At 45.3% G+C, this 16,851-nt stretch overlaps 1 protein-coding gene across 5 annotated transcripts in view; it reads right to left on the minus strand.

The window, feature by feature from the left end:
- Dicer1 (dicer 1, ribonuclease type III) overlaps positions 1-10,646 on the minus strand; it is a 64,229-nt gene extending 53,583 nt beyond the window's left edge. For 2 of the 5 annotated variants that reach the window (XM_017314997.2, XM_006515608.4), the window contains exon 1: positions 10,426-10,626. The gene's annotated coding sequence lies outside the window, so the exon portion shown is untranslated. Of the gene's footprint in view, positions 1-10,103; positions 10,192-10,425 lie in introns of those variants that run through there. The other 3 variants (NM_148948.2, XM_006515611.4, XM_006515609.4) reach the window with 3 other exon arrangements.
- Positions 10,647-16,851: the final 6,205 nt, after the last annotated feature.

A 16,851-nucleotide genomic window follows, 5' to 3' on the forward strand; every position in this document is an offset into this window, starting at 1 on the left:
AACCTGTCCTGTAATCACCAAGCCAGAACACTAGAAAGTTTACTTTGAGGACAGAAATGGAATGGACTACAAACCACTATGAAAAATAAAGAAAAAGAAAACGCTTTCAACATAAAGCTGACAACTGCTGAGAAAAGTCTAACGCCTGTGGTCAGCAACGGGCACCTGGGATCCCTGTTGACTGCAGGACCCAGAACAGATAATCATTTATGTGGTATACCAGACATAAGGTGTATGGCAAGAGGCCAGAGTCTCATTAATGGTAGCACGGCTCACAGCTCAGTGTATACATTCTTTTCTTCCTTTCTATTGGTCACAGAGGTCCTGTTTTGTAGTACCGGCTTTCAGCTCCAACACAAGTTTCCCCACAAAGGAATCTGTAGTTTCCCAACTGCCCTGTTATAAACGGTTTGCTCCATGGTCACCACTGTCCCTGACCTGCTCACATTCAGAGCTATCTTAGCGTATCTGCTCACATCAATTCTTAGAACCTCCTTGCTTCTACTTTCTGGGTTTGGATTCATAGACACTATTTAAGTGTGTAAGGATCATATCCCTGCTGTCTTCAGAATGGTCCTCGATGCATATCAGCCTAGTTTAATGTTATTCAAAAATGAAACTGTTTCCTTTTTCTTCTACCTCTATGCCGAGAATGTCTGTGTTGGAAGACTTAAATTATATTTCTCCAACATGGCTTTAAAATGTCTTAAACACAGCCCAATCCACAAGCAATACTGATGCCAATTAGCAAATTCCATTTCTTGGAACTTATGTACTCAAGAAACTCTAAAACATGTTCCTCAACTCCACAGAGAGAAGAAGTTTAAAAATAAAGATGGAACAAAGTAGGCCAACACTTGCTACATTAAAAAGGAACCCACACATCCAATGGTCGGCATTGGTTAAAACTCCTCCCAAATCCCTTCCTCTCTAAAGACAATGTCTCAGCTGGCCTTGAGGAGCCTCTTCAGAGCAGGCAGTATGAATGTGATTGACTCGGAAAGCAATCTTTCCTTTCTTTATATCTTTATCGTGCAAGGGACACATCAGGGAGGCCAAGGCGCACACATATCAAGCATCCACTACCCTCTAAAGCCGTTCCCTGGCCCTCAAAAACAGGAACCTGTATTAGGAGGAAGTGAGATCTTCTTTAAGATGTATTTATTTTACCATATGAGTACACTGTCACTGTCCTCAGACACGCCAGAAGAGGGCATCGGATCCCATTACAGATGATTGTGAGCCACCACATGGTTTCTAGGAATTGAACTCAGGACCTCTGGAAGAGCAGTCAGTGCTCTTAACCACTAAGGCATCTCTCCAGAATGAAAAATGAAATCTTAAACTTAGTAAAGCAAACATAGAAACTATACTTCTTAAATGTTAAAGAATTCTTAAAGAAAAATCTAAAATACAATTTAAGATTCAACACACAAAAAACAAACGTGTGTAATATAAAGCACACAAGAGTTTACATAGTATTTTTAGCCAAATTAACCTAAAACACACACACAACACACAAATTCATAAAGGAGAACAAAACACACACACCACCTTTAAACATGCCACTGTTGCCCAGTGACTATTTTGAGGTCAAGGCATTAAAGATCAACAGATTCAGGACAAGGTCTCCACCTTCTCCTTTCTACCAAAACCTAAAGTAGAAATCCCTTCAGCCTGCTCCAGAGGAAGAGAGTCCGCCCTACACCAGCAGGCAGAAACATGACTGGTCCGAATGAACACGCTTTACTAAGCAGCTCCTTCTCTATACCTCTAGCGACCTACTGCAGTCTCCCAGCCCTAAAAGCCCAAGTCTCCTTTCCTGCTATTTCTCACTCCGGCTCACTTTGCTATCACTGTAATAAACATTCACGTACATGAAATGAAAATAAAGGAGGAAAATCTTAAGTAATAATAAAAACCTCAGCGGGGCTGCAGAGATGGCTCCTGGGGAAGAACACTTGCTGAGTCTGCATGAGGACCTGAGCGCTGGTCCTCAGCAACCATGTAAAGGCTGGGTTTGGCTGAGCCTGTAGCCTCCAGGCTAAAAGGGGCAGAGACAGACACCTCACTAGTCCTCACTGGTCAGCCAGCAGGTCAAGAAAAGGTGTGTCCCAAGCTCCTGGTTCATAAAGGGACAAGGCAGAGAGCGACCAAGCAGGAGACTGGACATCATTTTTTGGCTTCTGCACTTGCACACCCATGCACATACACACACACATACACACACAGAAATAATATCCACCAATTGGTAAGTTTTTGAAAATTTACCATAAAAAAATAGGGCATACCCCAAATAACCACAGTATTTAAGATAATTATACATAAAGGACCTATCAACTATTTTTAGTGACTACGTTATAGTAAGACTAACCTCAAGCTAAAAACCGAAAGATTAAAGAGGAAAGAATGGAATGAAGAGTGCCGGGATCCAAACACCACTCCTTTGATTGCTAAAAAGAACAAGAGAGATGTTGACATTTCTGCATCTTTCACTTGCTGTAGCTGTCATTAAAAACCCTGGAGCCATTCCTAGTCTAAGTGTTACCATAGAAACCCCAGAGCAGCTGCTACACCACTGCTATCCCTAATAGCCCACCCCACAGCTACATGTCTACGCACAAGAGTGGATGAGGAAACAGTTCAGCAAACTAGGGTTTGGGTTCAAGAGGCAACTTAGTACAGCCATTGAGAAGGGTAGTAGATTATAACAGACAAAAATGTGTATGTCGTGACATCAAACAAAAAAAGCAATCTTTATTTAGATTATTATTAATATCTGCTTGGGTGTTAGTTAAAACCTAAAGAAAGAAAAGGGATTGAGAGGGGGACTATCTTTTCTTTTACACTTGTCTACATCTCAAACTCTTCTACAGTTTGAGCATGTATTAGTTCAGATATGGAGAATGACTTTCAAGTCAGGAATGATGGGTAACAATGTAATGGTTAAAGATCTGCAGGATCTATTTCCAAAAGACTTTATACAATTTGAATTATTTAAACAGAATAAATCTTCATCCTTGGCACTCCAAGGCCGGAAGACCTGCCAGAGCTCTAGAGGTGTCGATCTGTACTGCAGATAGTGTGACATCATCCAACTGCAGCCACTCCAGGCTCTCATGGAACTGCTAACCACTCAAATTCTATGTCAATAAAAGGTGATCTGTGTCCATCCCTGAAGTCAGTGGGACACTGACATGTATCTCATGAATTATCCCTGCCCAAAGTACAAGGCCTGAATCCAGCCATCAACAAACAAAACTTGATATTCACTTTGCAAGACAAGTGGCTTGTATTCTTCAAGAGTGAGTATTAGAAAAAAGCTGACAATCTTCCAGAAAGAGAGGAGGGAGAATCGGGACAGCTAAGTGAGATCCTGAAAGAAATCTACACAACACCTTATTTTTCTAGTGAAATAAGAAGTGGTGTTTTAGAAGACATTATTAGCATAAGCTAAGTAAATGTATACCCTAGAAACCACAGGTCCGAGTCTGAATTCTTCATGTGATACAGTCAATGCGGGTAAGCATCTTATGCGTGCATAAGACGGCACCAAGGCCACCACATGTGTCTACATAAGTGTACAGATTTCTCTTTATGTTTATATAATTTATACTTTCTTATGTTTATACATTTATAATATAGTATTTAAAAAATAGTATGTCTACAATACACCAGTTGAAATTTTTATTATAAACACCCCAAAGAACCAGTTTAGTAAAGCTTCCAGGCACCCAGCTAGAGAAGAAGCTAGAAGCTAAAGTCTATCTTAATAAAAAATTTTCCTGCAGATGCAAAGTGTTGGGAAATGGCTCCCACAGACTCTAGGGAGTGGCACTCTTAGGAGGTGTGTTGTTGGAGGAAGCGTGTCACCATGGAGGGCAGCTTTGAAGTCTCATATATCTCAAGCTACACCCAGTGTGATACGTAGTCCCCTGATGCCTGTGGATCAAGATGTAGAACTCTCAGCTCCTTCTCCAGTACCATGTCTAACTGCATAGTGGCATGTTTCCTGCCATGATGATAATGGACTGAACCTCTGAACTGTAAGCCAGCCTCAATTAAATGTTGCCCTTTATAAGCATTGCCTTGGTCAAGGTGTCTGTTCACAGCAACAGAAACCCTAAGATATTTGATATGTTCGCTTTTGTTTTATCTTATTATATTTTATTATTATCCCTTAGAAACCTACTTGTTTTCTAATGAGAGACAGAAAAGGAGTGGATCTAGATGGGAGGAGGGGTGGGGAGGAGCTGGGAATAGAGGGAGGGAAAACCGTAATCAGAATAAATTATGTGAGACCAAAATAAAACCAAGCAAACGAAACAGCTATTTGTAATAAAAGTGGAAAAGAGAAAATGTGCACAAACGGATGCATCACTGGTCACTCCCTGTGTCCCTCCAGCCCGCCACGCCCCACTCCTCCTCACAGTGAGGGCCTCTTTTTCTTTCAATAGTATTGTTACTTATATATGCAAATAAATACATAATTACCAAAAAAGGACAACTCATCTATGAAAATGTGCACAAGCCCTCTTTTTTGAACCATCTTCCATTATAAAACTGGATATGGGCAGTGGTGGCACACGCCTTTAATCCCGTACTTGGGAGGCAGAGGCAGGCGGATTTCTGAGTTCGAGGCCAGCCTGGTCTACAGAGTGAGTTCCAGGACAGCCAGGGCTGCACAGAGAAACCCTGTCTTGAAAAAACAAAAAACAAAAAGCAAAAAACAAAAAACAAAAAAACAACTGGATATGTATTTCACTATTAGTAACATGGAAAGTCATGACATAATCTATTTACAAGAACACAGCAAAATATTCTCTAAAGCACATATCTGAAGAAAAACAGTATCATCTAAATTTTATCTAAAATAAGCAATAGGCCAGAACCAGGCAGCAAACTGTTTTCCTCCCAACTTCAAGAGGCCAAAAGCTTACAGAGGAGGACACAGAAACACAGAGGCCAGCAGCTGCCCAGTGTATCTCAGTGATGAGCTAGAAGAGTTGGTCCTCCACCCAACATTAGCTCCCAAAGTGTTATGAAAAAGTAATAGTTGAGCTTTAAGTGGATGAAGCATACAGTATCTCTAAGATGCCACAGGCAGTGAAGGCTAGGAGCAAGATGTGGGAAAGGATGGCAGTCACAGGTCTGTCTATCCATGGTCACCTTACCCTGTTTTAAGCCTTGCTGTTACCAAGCAGAAGACAGAAATTCCGACTTCAAAGCATCTCCAAGTGTCAGATAAGTCTACTGTCTTCCTTTTTAATAGGTAGGTGCACACTCCTTTAATTCCCATAACTTAGAAGTCAAAAGCAGGGAGATCTCTGCAAGTTCAAGGCCAGCCTGGTCTACATCATCATGGCTGCATAGTGAGACGCTGTCTCAAAATAAATGAAGGACAGATAGCTACAGAGTTAGCTCTTAAGCAAACAACCTTCTTCTATCATCTCAAAGGTCAACCTCCACTCATGCTGGACCTGAAGCCAGAGCCTCATGTATACCAGGCAAATGCTCCACCCCTGAGCTTTAGCCTCAGCCCAAAGATCACAGTTTTAAACTAGCGTTCTCTTCATTATTTGGATTAAAGGTATCTTTTAAAAATTCTGAACTGATTGTCCTGTTTTATTACCCCCAAGAGAATTTTTTCAAAATGTTTTTAAAATCTTTATCACATATACTAATTTGTCACTTAAAAAATAAGTGATTAGTCACTTCAACAATGACATCTCTACAATACCAATAAAGCTCTAGCACTGCAGACACTCTCTCTCCAGGATTCCAGACATGCTCTCAGTCTGCAATGCCTCCATACACAGTTATGCATAGATCATAAGCAGAGAAGTAGCCAAAGGCGTGACCTGTCCATTATTAGAGGGGTTAAGGTCTTTTCCAAAGCCTTAAGATGCTACCAGTCCCCACAAGTTAATTTCTAAAACTGTCAAAATTTTTTATAAAGATAAACTAATTTTCTCAGCAAAACTAAGTGCCCTCTACACAGAGCTGTGTGCGGCAGTGAAGCGTGTGCAGTGCTTGATCCTTGATTCTATGACCCTGAGCACAGCTACAAACACTTCATGTCACTATGTGGCTTCCATGGCTCAGAAGCAAGACTCAGCAGTCAGCAGCCCCACGCCTAAAGGCTACGTGGGCATCCTTGATGACCCACGGGTCATCCCAGTCACTGACTGGTAGCATATAACTGATTATCAGATCAGGAGCACCAATTAATCAGCCATTTTAGAGAAGTGGGAAAGTCACTGTGGACCTGCAATTCAACAAAGCTTTCTCACATGGCCAAAATTTCCCATTTTTCTAGCTACACCTCAAGCATACACTCTTCTCTCTGGGTTCTTTTATTTATCAGGTCCGTACTAACACACAAGCACTCATCCAATGCATACTCCTGAAGGCCAGCAAAATTACCACTGTTTGCAAAGTTCTGACTGCCTCTACTCCTCAACCAACTGTCATCTGCCCTCAGTCAAGGCCTTCACACTACAAGTGACACTTCAACTCCAGTGGCAATGACATCACCTGAACCACACAAGCCTGGCTTACTCTTGCTCCCTGACTCTACCTCATGCTTTTGACAGGGTTTCTTTAGAACGGAATGGGAGGCACAGTCATCATGCGTAAGGGTCAACACTGTCTCCATTCGTGACCACCATCATGGTGTTGAAGAATCCAAACAAATAACCCATGTTGATGAAAAAGAAGATCTGTTTCTCCTGGCTAACGGGTACACCTTCCTCATTAATCGATGCAACCGAAATTACCCTGAGTTCCTCTTGCATTTTGGCAAATTAAAACAAACAAGTGAACGCACCTAAGGTGCTCAAAGCTGTGAATTATCCTTGTTGAAGCTCTTCGCCTAGTCCTCCATCCATGGACTGTCCTAAGCCTGCACTGTTAATCTCAGATCTTAAAAACACCTTCTTATTAGTGTAAGAACGGTCTACATTCCTTCTCAAAGAACACAGAATTATTATACAAATGTTTATCTATGAGTACAACTTTTTAAAAACCAAAGTCTCTTTAAAAGAAATATCGGTAAGCATCAAAGAATCAGGAAACAGTGCTAAAAAGACCAAGCAGCACAGACTAGAGGTGGAACACTACCAAAGTAATGTTGCCTCCAAGAGTACAGCCTACTCTGAAGATATTCCAAGGAAATCTGTAAGCAAAAGCCAACACAACACACACATACATACACACACACACACACACACACACACACACACAACCCCTCTGGCATTCAGGATGAGCTAAACTCAAACAGCAAAGCCTAAGGTAAACAAAATAATCACCCAGCTTAAACTTTCTATTTGCACAAAGTACACAGAAACCTTCGCAGCCCCCTCCTCTGCCTCCATTAGGACATAATAAGCCTGCTGATCCACTGAACAAACTCAGTGATAAGAATCCCTGGTTGCCATACTGTGATAAGAACCAAGATTCTAAAAATCAGTAACTCCTGGACTTGGAGAAGATTCTAGTCTTTTATTGACACTGAAGAACTATTTGTAGAAAATTAAGAATCAGGAAGGAACCTGAGCCTAGTGTTTTGATGAACAAACAACCTGACCACTTTGAGGTATATGCCAAAAGAAGGGACAACAGTGGGGTCTCAAAGGGTCCCATGAGTATCTATCCTCACAGCAACTATTCAAAAATCAAAAGATGGAAGCTGCTATCCACAGATGGCTGGAAAATCAGAACAAGGCATACACAGGTGCTCCTCCATCACTGGGGGCCCTAGACAGCCACTTCTAAGTTGAACACAGAACTGAGGAACATGTATACTTAGCTTGTCAAACTTTCTGGCTGAACAACGAAGCAGGATGTAAGGCATCCCAGGCTACACCTCATGATCACATAGCTGACTGGGGCAGGAAAGAGAAGCGAAACTTCAAAATTAAAAGAAAGGCCTACTATAACTGTACTTTTCCTACATCTTAAGGCTAAAAGCTGTTGCTATAAGCTAGGGACCATACAAGAGTTTCAGTCTTTCAAAGTGAGGAGACAGATGCACTTGGCATGAAGACAGAGGTGTATGCTAGGTGTCAGGGCACCAGCACCAAAGGACAAATCCTTCATGTCCATGCTTACAAGAGGTTCCTAGCACGGCCAAACTCAAAGACAAGGAAAACGAGGAAACTGTGGGGGTCGCTTGGGAATGAAGGGCGGAATGTGGCTCAGTGTTGAGTGGTCAAAGTGTCCCAGTGAGGGAGAAGTCTGGAGAAGGGCAGTGGTGAGACCTGCAAACCTGAAAGCAGCTGCACTGTACACTTCATGGCCGAAGCATCAATCCTGAGTATGCTGTCACATGTTAAAACAACTGTACACATTGAGACAAGCAGAAGTCACCTGACTCTCTCAGTGGGACAGTGCTTCTCCACTCACGCCACTGTACTGACTGAGGACGGATCCCACGTTGGGCTGTCTGCCTAAATCCACTTGGACAGCACACCCTGAGGAGCAGGCAGGCAGGCTCTGAAAGCAGAGCATGATCCAGTCAAGGCTCAGGCAGCCTCACACGCTGAAGAAATCATCAGAGTCACACTTCCCTCGTGTGTACAACCAGGAAGGAGGATGCTGCATGAACGCACTGAGAATTCATTCAGTGAGACTCTGAGAAAAGAGCCTGACACGTCTTGGTACAGACTGATGAGATTTAGCAAATGTCCTCCTTCCCTGCCACGGATAAGCGGTGTAGGCTGCAGAGAGGCAATCCTTAGAGAGCACACCCACCTGCTCAAATGACATCCCCATCTCACGGCATCAGACTGGTCAGAGAGTCAGATGTGGCAATGCTGTGACACAATGCTACACACGTTATCCTCCCTAGAAAGCAGAGCTACACCTAGACGCACTCATACATAACACCACGAAACCACTCTCTGATCAGGACCAAGAGAGTCAGGCCTGGTGGTGCATGCCTGTAATTCCGGTACCCCAGAGGCTGAGAGAGAAACTTCCTAAAAGTTTCTTTCAAGAAAGACAGAAATGAACTACACCAAAAATACCTTCTAAAACCAAAACAAGAAAGTTCAACAACAGACAAACAGCCTAGCTATACAACTCCTGCCCAGAAACACTGCCATAATGCAGTGCTCAGTGTGGGACAGGAAGACAACTACATTATTAATGCAGTTGCAAGGTCTTTTATCACCCAGTTAAAGCCAACCGAGTCATCTTTTGGAGCCACGTGTAAATTCACAAACTTAGGCTACTACATTGATCACTAAAAGCAGCCCTTGGTGCTGACAGTTCTATAAAATACACTCCAGTCATGATATTGTGCACTGTTTATATTACACACTGCATGTTTCACAGGTAGCCTGAAAAGTGAAACAGATTATTCCAGAACTCAGTCCCCAAAGATATCAAAAAGATATTTCCAAAAACACCCAAACTACTGCTTGCTACAAGCCTCACCCAGTATTCACCTTTCGGTTACATTTCAGGTCCTTGGTTACCATGAAAATTTTTGCCTAGAAAACTTAAAATGTTTATACCAATGAATTTCCAACTCAGCGATCCTACTTTACAACAGGTTTGAAAAACATATCTCAAGTTGCTTAACTCTTGAACTGCATCCTTTCCTACTGACTTACAGTGAGGTTCCTCAGAAAACTAACAATCAAAGATTCAGAAACTCAGGAGCGAACTCCCAAGTAAGTCTCTTTCACCCGATGACGTCTTTCAACACTTGATCACCATAATACTTAGGGCATCATATATCGGTAACTAACCCTTTAATCACAAGTCTACTCATAAAAGCAAGGACTATTACAGATCATAGACTCCCAGTCATCCATTTGGGCAAGTCTTCAGGACACTGGCTCTGTCCTGAAGGCAAAGTCACAAGGGCAGCTCATCTCTGCTAGGCAATCCACACCAATTTGGTGTGCTGGCTGGAGATGCACACAGATTTGGCTGAACGAAAGCCCCTTAAGCAAAGACCCTTCTTCGCAAGGTCCAGACGACCTAAAAGGGGAGGGGCACAAAACATGGCCTGGGCCACCCACCCCCTAGGGCCAGCCTTGGTCACCTGCCAATAAACACACAACAGTCCTTCCCAGGGCTCCAGCCCGCACCTCGCTGAGGCCTTGTCCCCCTCCAGATCCTCGGAGGCATCCAGGGGTCCCGCGCCATTTGGCAGGCCCGGGTCGCTCCCGAGACGCCGGCCCGCGTGGATACCTCCTGTCTTCTCCCGGGCTTCGAACGCGGAACGGGACCTGTCAAAGGCCGCTCCTCCTAAGGCGGGGGTGCGGAGAGGCCCGCGTGGACAGTTCTCTGCCCGGGCTCGGCGTCGCGGCCTGCTCCCGGCGCCCGCGCGGGCCTCGCGCAAGAGGCGGGCCGGGCATCGCCGTCCCCCGGGCCCGGACACAAAGCGGCCCAGCAGGGAGCCCGCCTCACCTGCAGCACTGGGCGCCGCGGGCCTTCCAGAACCATCGGACCCCGCTCCGGCGCGCGCGTCACAGCCCAGGCCTCCCGGTGCCGCCCGGCGCCGCCGCCGCCGCCGCCATTTCCTGCCGCTCGCCGTCGTCTCGTTCCCGCTGTCAGGTTACTCCATTCACCTGGGCCCGGAGCCGCCCGCGCCGCACCGCGCCGCGCCCCGACCCCTCCCGCCCGCGCCTGCGGAGACTGCGCAGCGCCCTGCTCGCCCGCAGCCCGCGCTCGGCCCGCGGCGACGGCGCACAGCGGCTTGGAGAATCCCACCGGCGTCGCGCCGCCGCTCCGCGCCCCCTCGCTCGCTCGCCCCGCGGCCGCATGAAAGCCGTCCTGTGATTGGACGGAGCGCGGAGGTGAAAGGTTAACCCCGGCCCCCCAGCCACTCAGAAGCCGGGAGACAGCAGACTCGGGCCGAGGCCGCGTCGGAGGCCCAATGCGAAGACCGAGCTCTGCAACGCAGTCAGCCAGCCTGCCGGCCGGCCGGAATCCTGAACGCGCCGCTGGGGCTACGCAGTCCCAGCTCCCGGCTCCTTTCCCTTCCTGATGATGGCACACATCGCCCCCATCCGCAAGCCCCGCTGCACCGCTCTTTTGGTCCAAAGAACTGATCTCTTTGGGCAGCCCTCAAAACCAACTTGAATAACCAGAAAATGCCCGCGGCGTGCAAACTTGGTTTTATAAGGCTGAGCTTTCTGCTGCGTCTTCTTGCTGAGATCAGAGGAGTAAAGAGACCGACTTAAAGAAAACCATCTTAGTGTAGGACCCTCCCCCACCTCCGTGTAGGCATCTTGGAAAAAGACTCCGGAATAGACTGGTACTCCAGGTGAGGGATGGACGCTTCTAGCCCCGGGCTTCTCTCAGCCACTGGAAGCGCTTACCTGTCCGTCTGAACTATGTCCAACAGTCCCACGTAGTGGTTGTTACCTCTCCAAATTAAGGCTAATCTTTAATAAGTGCAAGTGATTTGTTTATTTGAATAAATACTAGTGTCATTTGTTTCAATTTTTTTATTACTGTTATTTCGAAAGTAGGTCTCACTATGTAGACCAGGCTGTCCTCAAACTCCGCCTGCCTCTGCCTCTCAATTTTTGGGTTTAAACGTGTGTGCCACGCCGGGCGTGGTGGGGCACGCCTTTAATCCCAACACTTGGGAGGTAGAGGCAGGCGGATTTCTGGGTCCGAGACCAGCTTGGTCTACAGAGTGAATTCCAGGACAGCCAGGGCTATTACACAGAGAAACCCTGTCTCGGGAAAAAAAAAAGATATTTTTTTAAAGACTAACTCCTTGTCCATTAGCAGATGTTTCTGATTTCTTTACCTTTAACTTGGAGGCAATATGGTCCATTTGTTTTGTTTTGTTTTGTTTTGTTTTGTTTTTCGACACAATGTTTCTCTGTATAGCTCTGGCTGTCCTGGAACTTGCTCTGTACACCAAATTGGCCTTGAACTCATAAAGATCCAACTGCCTCTGCCTCCCAAGCACTGGGATTAAAGGCGTGCACCACATCCTCGGCTGTCTTTCAAAAAAAAAAATGGATTTGGACTATCCCAGCATGAGGAGGAGGAGGTTACCATAGCAAAATCACAGATCAAGGCCAGCCTGAGCTACATGCCAAAGCCCTGGCACATACATATATGATATATATACTATATTTGTATCATGTATATGATGTATGTATTATATATGATATCTATCATATATATGTATCATGCTAGATATTATGTATAATGTATATGTACCATCCAATGTATAATATAATTAATATGTACTATATAATGTATATGGTATATGTGATATATACCATATCATACATATATGTGATATATATGCATGTATATATGATATATATCCATATCCACAAAAGCTCACGTTTACATATGCAGTTGGACAGTGTCCTGCTCTCAAGAACATTAACTAACAGAAACACAGCTGCAGAAGAGACTCCTCCCACATGATTCACTCAACCCACACGAGTTGCCCCTGGAAAGACCCTCCCTCACCAACCAATAACACATCAAAATGCACCAATTTCTTCCCCACAATTCAGTCTTCCAGTCCTAATATATATTTATCCCTACCCCCCCCTTGGGACTAATCTTTCAGAAATATGAATTCAGGACTACTGGTCAGTGACCTCGGAGTCCAGCGCATGCTCACAAGTGCTTTATCCTGCTCAGTCAGGGCGGGGGGGGGGGGGTGGTTAGAGTTGACTCAATAATCTTTGATCTTTCAGAATTCTGGATTTTTCCACTTGAGATGTATTATTCAGGATTATGATAAGCAGCAATGAAAGATAAACAGTCCAAAGTTAAAAAAAAAAAAGAAAGTCTCTTCTACACCTGCGCTTGTGCCCCAACAGCAAACCATTGTTTCTTGTTCGTTCTTCAAACTTGCCTTCACAAGCAAGCCAAGATACTTATTCTCTATCTTCTTCATTTACAAAAGCCACGGGCAGCATGACGTGTACAGTTGCGGCATCTTGCTTTTAATACAATACACACACATAGAGAACAGATGTCTACAGCATGTGGAGGAGCCCCCAGGCTTGCCAAGAGTCACCAGCTCTCTGTTGCACATGTGCAGGCTGAGACTATTTCGTATTCAGCGTTGGTACACTAAGAATTGATCCAGTGTATAGGGTGAGGCATGACCCCCAGTGATTCCCCACCCCCATCCCCGACACTTACACAATTGTCCATGTTCCAGCCCTTGTGGACTCTCTGGGTTCGGAACGTCTCCATCCCAGTGGTCTATCTGTTCATGCTCCACTTGCTGGTTTGTTCTTGATCTGGGGATCTAAACTCGTAGAAGAACTAGAGTCCTCATTTTGTTTGGAATCTCAGAGCTGATGTTTCAAGCCACATTAAGCAGTGGCACAATGCACCGTGCAGTGCATTTTCTGTGAGCTAACTTTGATTTTTCCATCAGATATTCAGGACTCCACACTGATCCAAAAATAATAACTGAGGAGGAGAGAGAGCTCTTCCTTACCGCAGAATAAGTTTACAAGGAGTTGTGTCAGAGCAATGATCTATTTGGCAATTATGTTTACTAAATCTGATGGATAAACATTGAACGAGGAATGAGAGATCTTAACTCAGGTTCAAAGCATCTCTCTACGAATTCTTTGAAAAATGATAACTTTACAAGAGAGTGATCCAGCAGATGCTATCTCACCCAGATGAAGTCAGCTGTCATGGGAGGAGATAACAGACACATCCCACTAGAGTCACAGCCTCAGTCTTGTCAAGTTTTCTAAGTTTCAAGTTGGAAGTGTAGCTATGGTAGGGGTTCATAAGGAAATGTTCCTTCAGGCTGGAGAGATGGCTCAGCAGTTAAGAGCACTGACCTCTTCCAGAGGTCCTAAGTTCAAATCCATTCTTGGTCAATGGCATAGCTTCAGGATGTCTTGATGGCAGCAGTTCCACTATAGGGTAGAGGCCCTCACCAGCAAGGAGGAACAGAGGCTGGCCCACTGCTGCCGACTCCAGGGGAAGATCACCACCACTTATCTGTCCTTCCAGGAAATACCATCACAGACCTGCCCAATGGTTAGATAATTTAAGGACCAAGTGACAGGATTAACCATCACAATACCTAATAGGCCAAAAAAAAAAAAAAAAAAAAAAAAAGCCTACGTACAAAAACCAACTGAACGTATCATAGACAAAATATAAAACCATTTCTAACTAAGATGGTAAGGCAAAATAGTTAGACTTGGATTAGATACCTCACAATTTAAAACTTCCATTATCTGTAAAAAGACACTGTTAAGAAAATCAAAAGAAAAGCCACACATTTGAAAAGGGTGTTCTCCAAATGCCTATCTAAAAATGGCTAGTCTCTGTAAATTATATTTTTATGATTTTAAAAGCTTAGCAATAAACAACCCAGGTACAGAATGTGAGCAGATGAACAGTAAATGAATGTAGGCAGCGAATAAACACAAAGTTGCTCAAACGGCTGGAGAGGTGCCTCAGTGGGTAAAGCATTGACTGCTCGTGTAGAGGACCTGGGTTCGATTCCCAGCATCCATGTGGTGGCTGCAAGCCATACATAACTACAGGTCCAGGGATTTGACAACTTTTTTTTTTCTTTTGCCTCTGAGGAAACCAGGCACACACAGACCATGCACACAGGCAAAACACTCAAACGCTTAAAAATATTAATAACTGTATTGAAGCTGCTGAGTTGGCAGGAGGCTTTCGAAACCACAAAGCCCATCAGGAGAAACTACAAATGCGGGCTTCCCAGTCTAAGTGGAGTCGAAGGGCTTGATGAAAAAGGGTATTTCTGTTGTCATAGCAACAAAACCCCACTTTAGGAGGCATTTACTGGATCGATATACTCTTGCTACCTTCCGAAGGGAAAGTGTGGATTTTGTTTTTGTTTTAAGGCAAGCGGGGTGATTATTAACTAGATATGATGGCTAAGTCACTTCTCCAAGTCCATTCCTCCACGCCTGTTTCATGGAAGCATTTTCAGTTTGCTCTCAATGGGGGCAGAAGGCAGGACAGGCCTGTGCCCACCTTGCTGGGCCTCCTCGTTTTCTTTAGGAAATTGTAGTGGGAAAGGCTGTATGAGACTAAGCCAATGGGGGCCTTCTCCTGGCCACAGCCCTAGACGGTAGGTTTACTCAGTCCTTGAAGAATGCTTTCTGCCAGAGAGAGACGCTGGTGCCAAACACGTAGAGATTTTTGTCTAGCTGTTACACTGGAAAAAAAAGAACATATCACTTCAGTAGGATGGCGTCTTCCACCAGCATCAGGGTACCAGACAGGACTGAGCCAAATCAGACTTCTCCCAATACCTCATACAGGGCAGGAGCCCTGAATACGTTGTCCTGTGTGGCACTGGGAATGGGGCTTCCATGGCACTGAAGGACCAATATGTCAAGTGCTTTGTGACTCTGTTATATAATCTGGTTTGAATGAAGACGGTTCCATGGGCTCTTATCCATTTGGGGGATTTTTTTCCTCCAGATGGACCCAGATCCAGCCCAGGCTCCCAGCTACACTCTCCTCAGAGGGTGACAGTTATCTCCTCACATGGATATCTGGAATCTTCCCACAGTCCCCAGGGACAGAGTAGACAGTTTAAGCACACCAACTATGTACAACACAGCACCAATAGTGTAAACACTATTTCCCCACACATGCACACACAGGTGCACGCACACACACACACACACCTCAAACTCTAGGGCTTTCTCTGGTCGTTGCAGATAGGCCACTCTTTAGCCGAGCAAGACAGGTTGACCCGTCACACGGATTCTGAAACTGCTGGCCTGTGGCTTCCTAGCTGTCTTCTTGCAGCCTCTTTTGCTATGCCATGTAGGGAATTTACTGTCAGTCTAGGAAACCCAAGGCCACTAGGGACATTTCCCAGTTCTGTTATGGCAGAGGCGGCTCAGTAAAGTCCAGGGAGGGTGGGGGTGGGGTTGAACTCCAGGGGAAAAGGAGCTTTAATGTGGACAGACAGGGTGGTGACATTTTACTGACGCTTGAGTCCCTTTCACACGGCTCATCTTCCTTCACACAGTGGGGCTGTGGCAAGGCTGGCAGGAACTGAGCTTGGAGAAGCTGAAGTCATTCGGAGGCCTCTGAAATTCAGAGCAGATCGCTGAGCTGGGGACACTGGAAGTCCTGTGGTCTCCTTCTCTCCAAGAAAAGAACTTCAGATCTGTACCTGGTAGCCAGCTTTCTCCTCGGGGGTGTAGGCGATGCCTTCCCAGGATCAGCCTCAAACCCCTTGGGTCTCATTGCTTTGAGACCACCTGAAGGGACTCCGGGAGCACGAGAACACGCCAGTAAAATCCTGGAGCCTCAGTTTCCCTACAGCTCTGCTCCTTCATCTCCACCCCTTGGTTTTTTCTAAGCTTTGTCTCTTTCGGGAGGACACAGTGCCCGCCATTTGTCAGGGTTATGCGCTGCACAGACTGGCACCTGGAAGAATACTCAGCACACACATCAGGCACACCCTCATGTCTCAGTCCCCTCCCCAGACCCCTAGTGTGCTCCATCCTAGGGAAGGTAGACTTTCCTTCCTTCTGACCTCTGTCTCCAAAACCCAACCAGAAGGCCTGTGGGCTGAGGGAGCCAGCTGCCATGGTTGGCCCAACCTCTGACCATTAGAACCTAGGCAAGAGCCACTCAAGATGCTTGCTGCTGTCACAAACTGTACTTCTTATTATGGTTGAAGTATCCATTCCCCCAAGAGTTCACATCCCGAAGGCATGGTCCCCAGACAAATAGTGGTCACACAGGTGGCTTATGGAACACAATGGGATCCTGCAGGCTCTGACTTACTTCACCAATAGATTAATCTACTGGTCGATTCATAATTGGTGATATTACTAGGAGGGGCCGAAATGTCAGGAGGCGGGGCCC

This window comes from Mus musculus, chromosome 12 (assembly GCF_000001635.26).
Source record: "Mus musculus strain C57BL/6J chromosome 12, GRCm38.p6 C57BL/6J".
Classification (NCBI taxonomy): domain Eukaryota; kingdom Metazoa; phylum Chordata; class Mammalia; order Rodentia; family Muridae; genus Mus; species Mus musculus.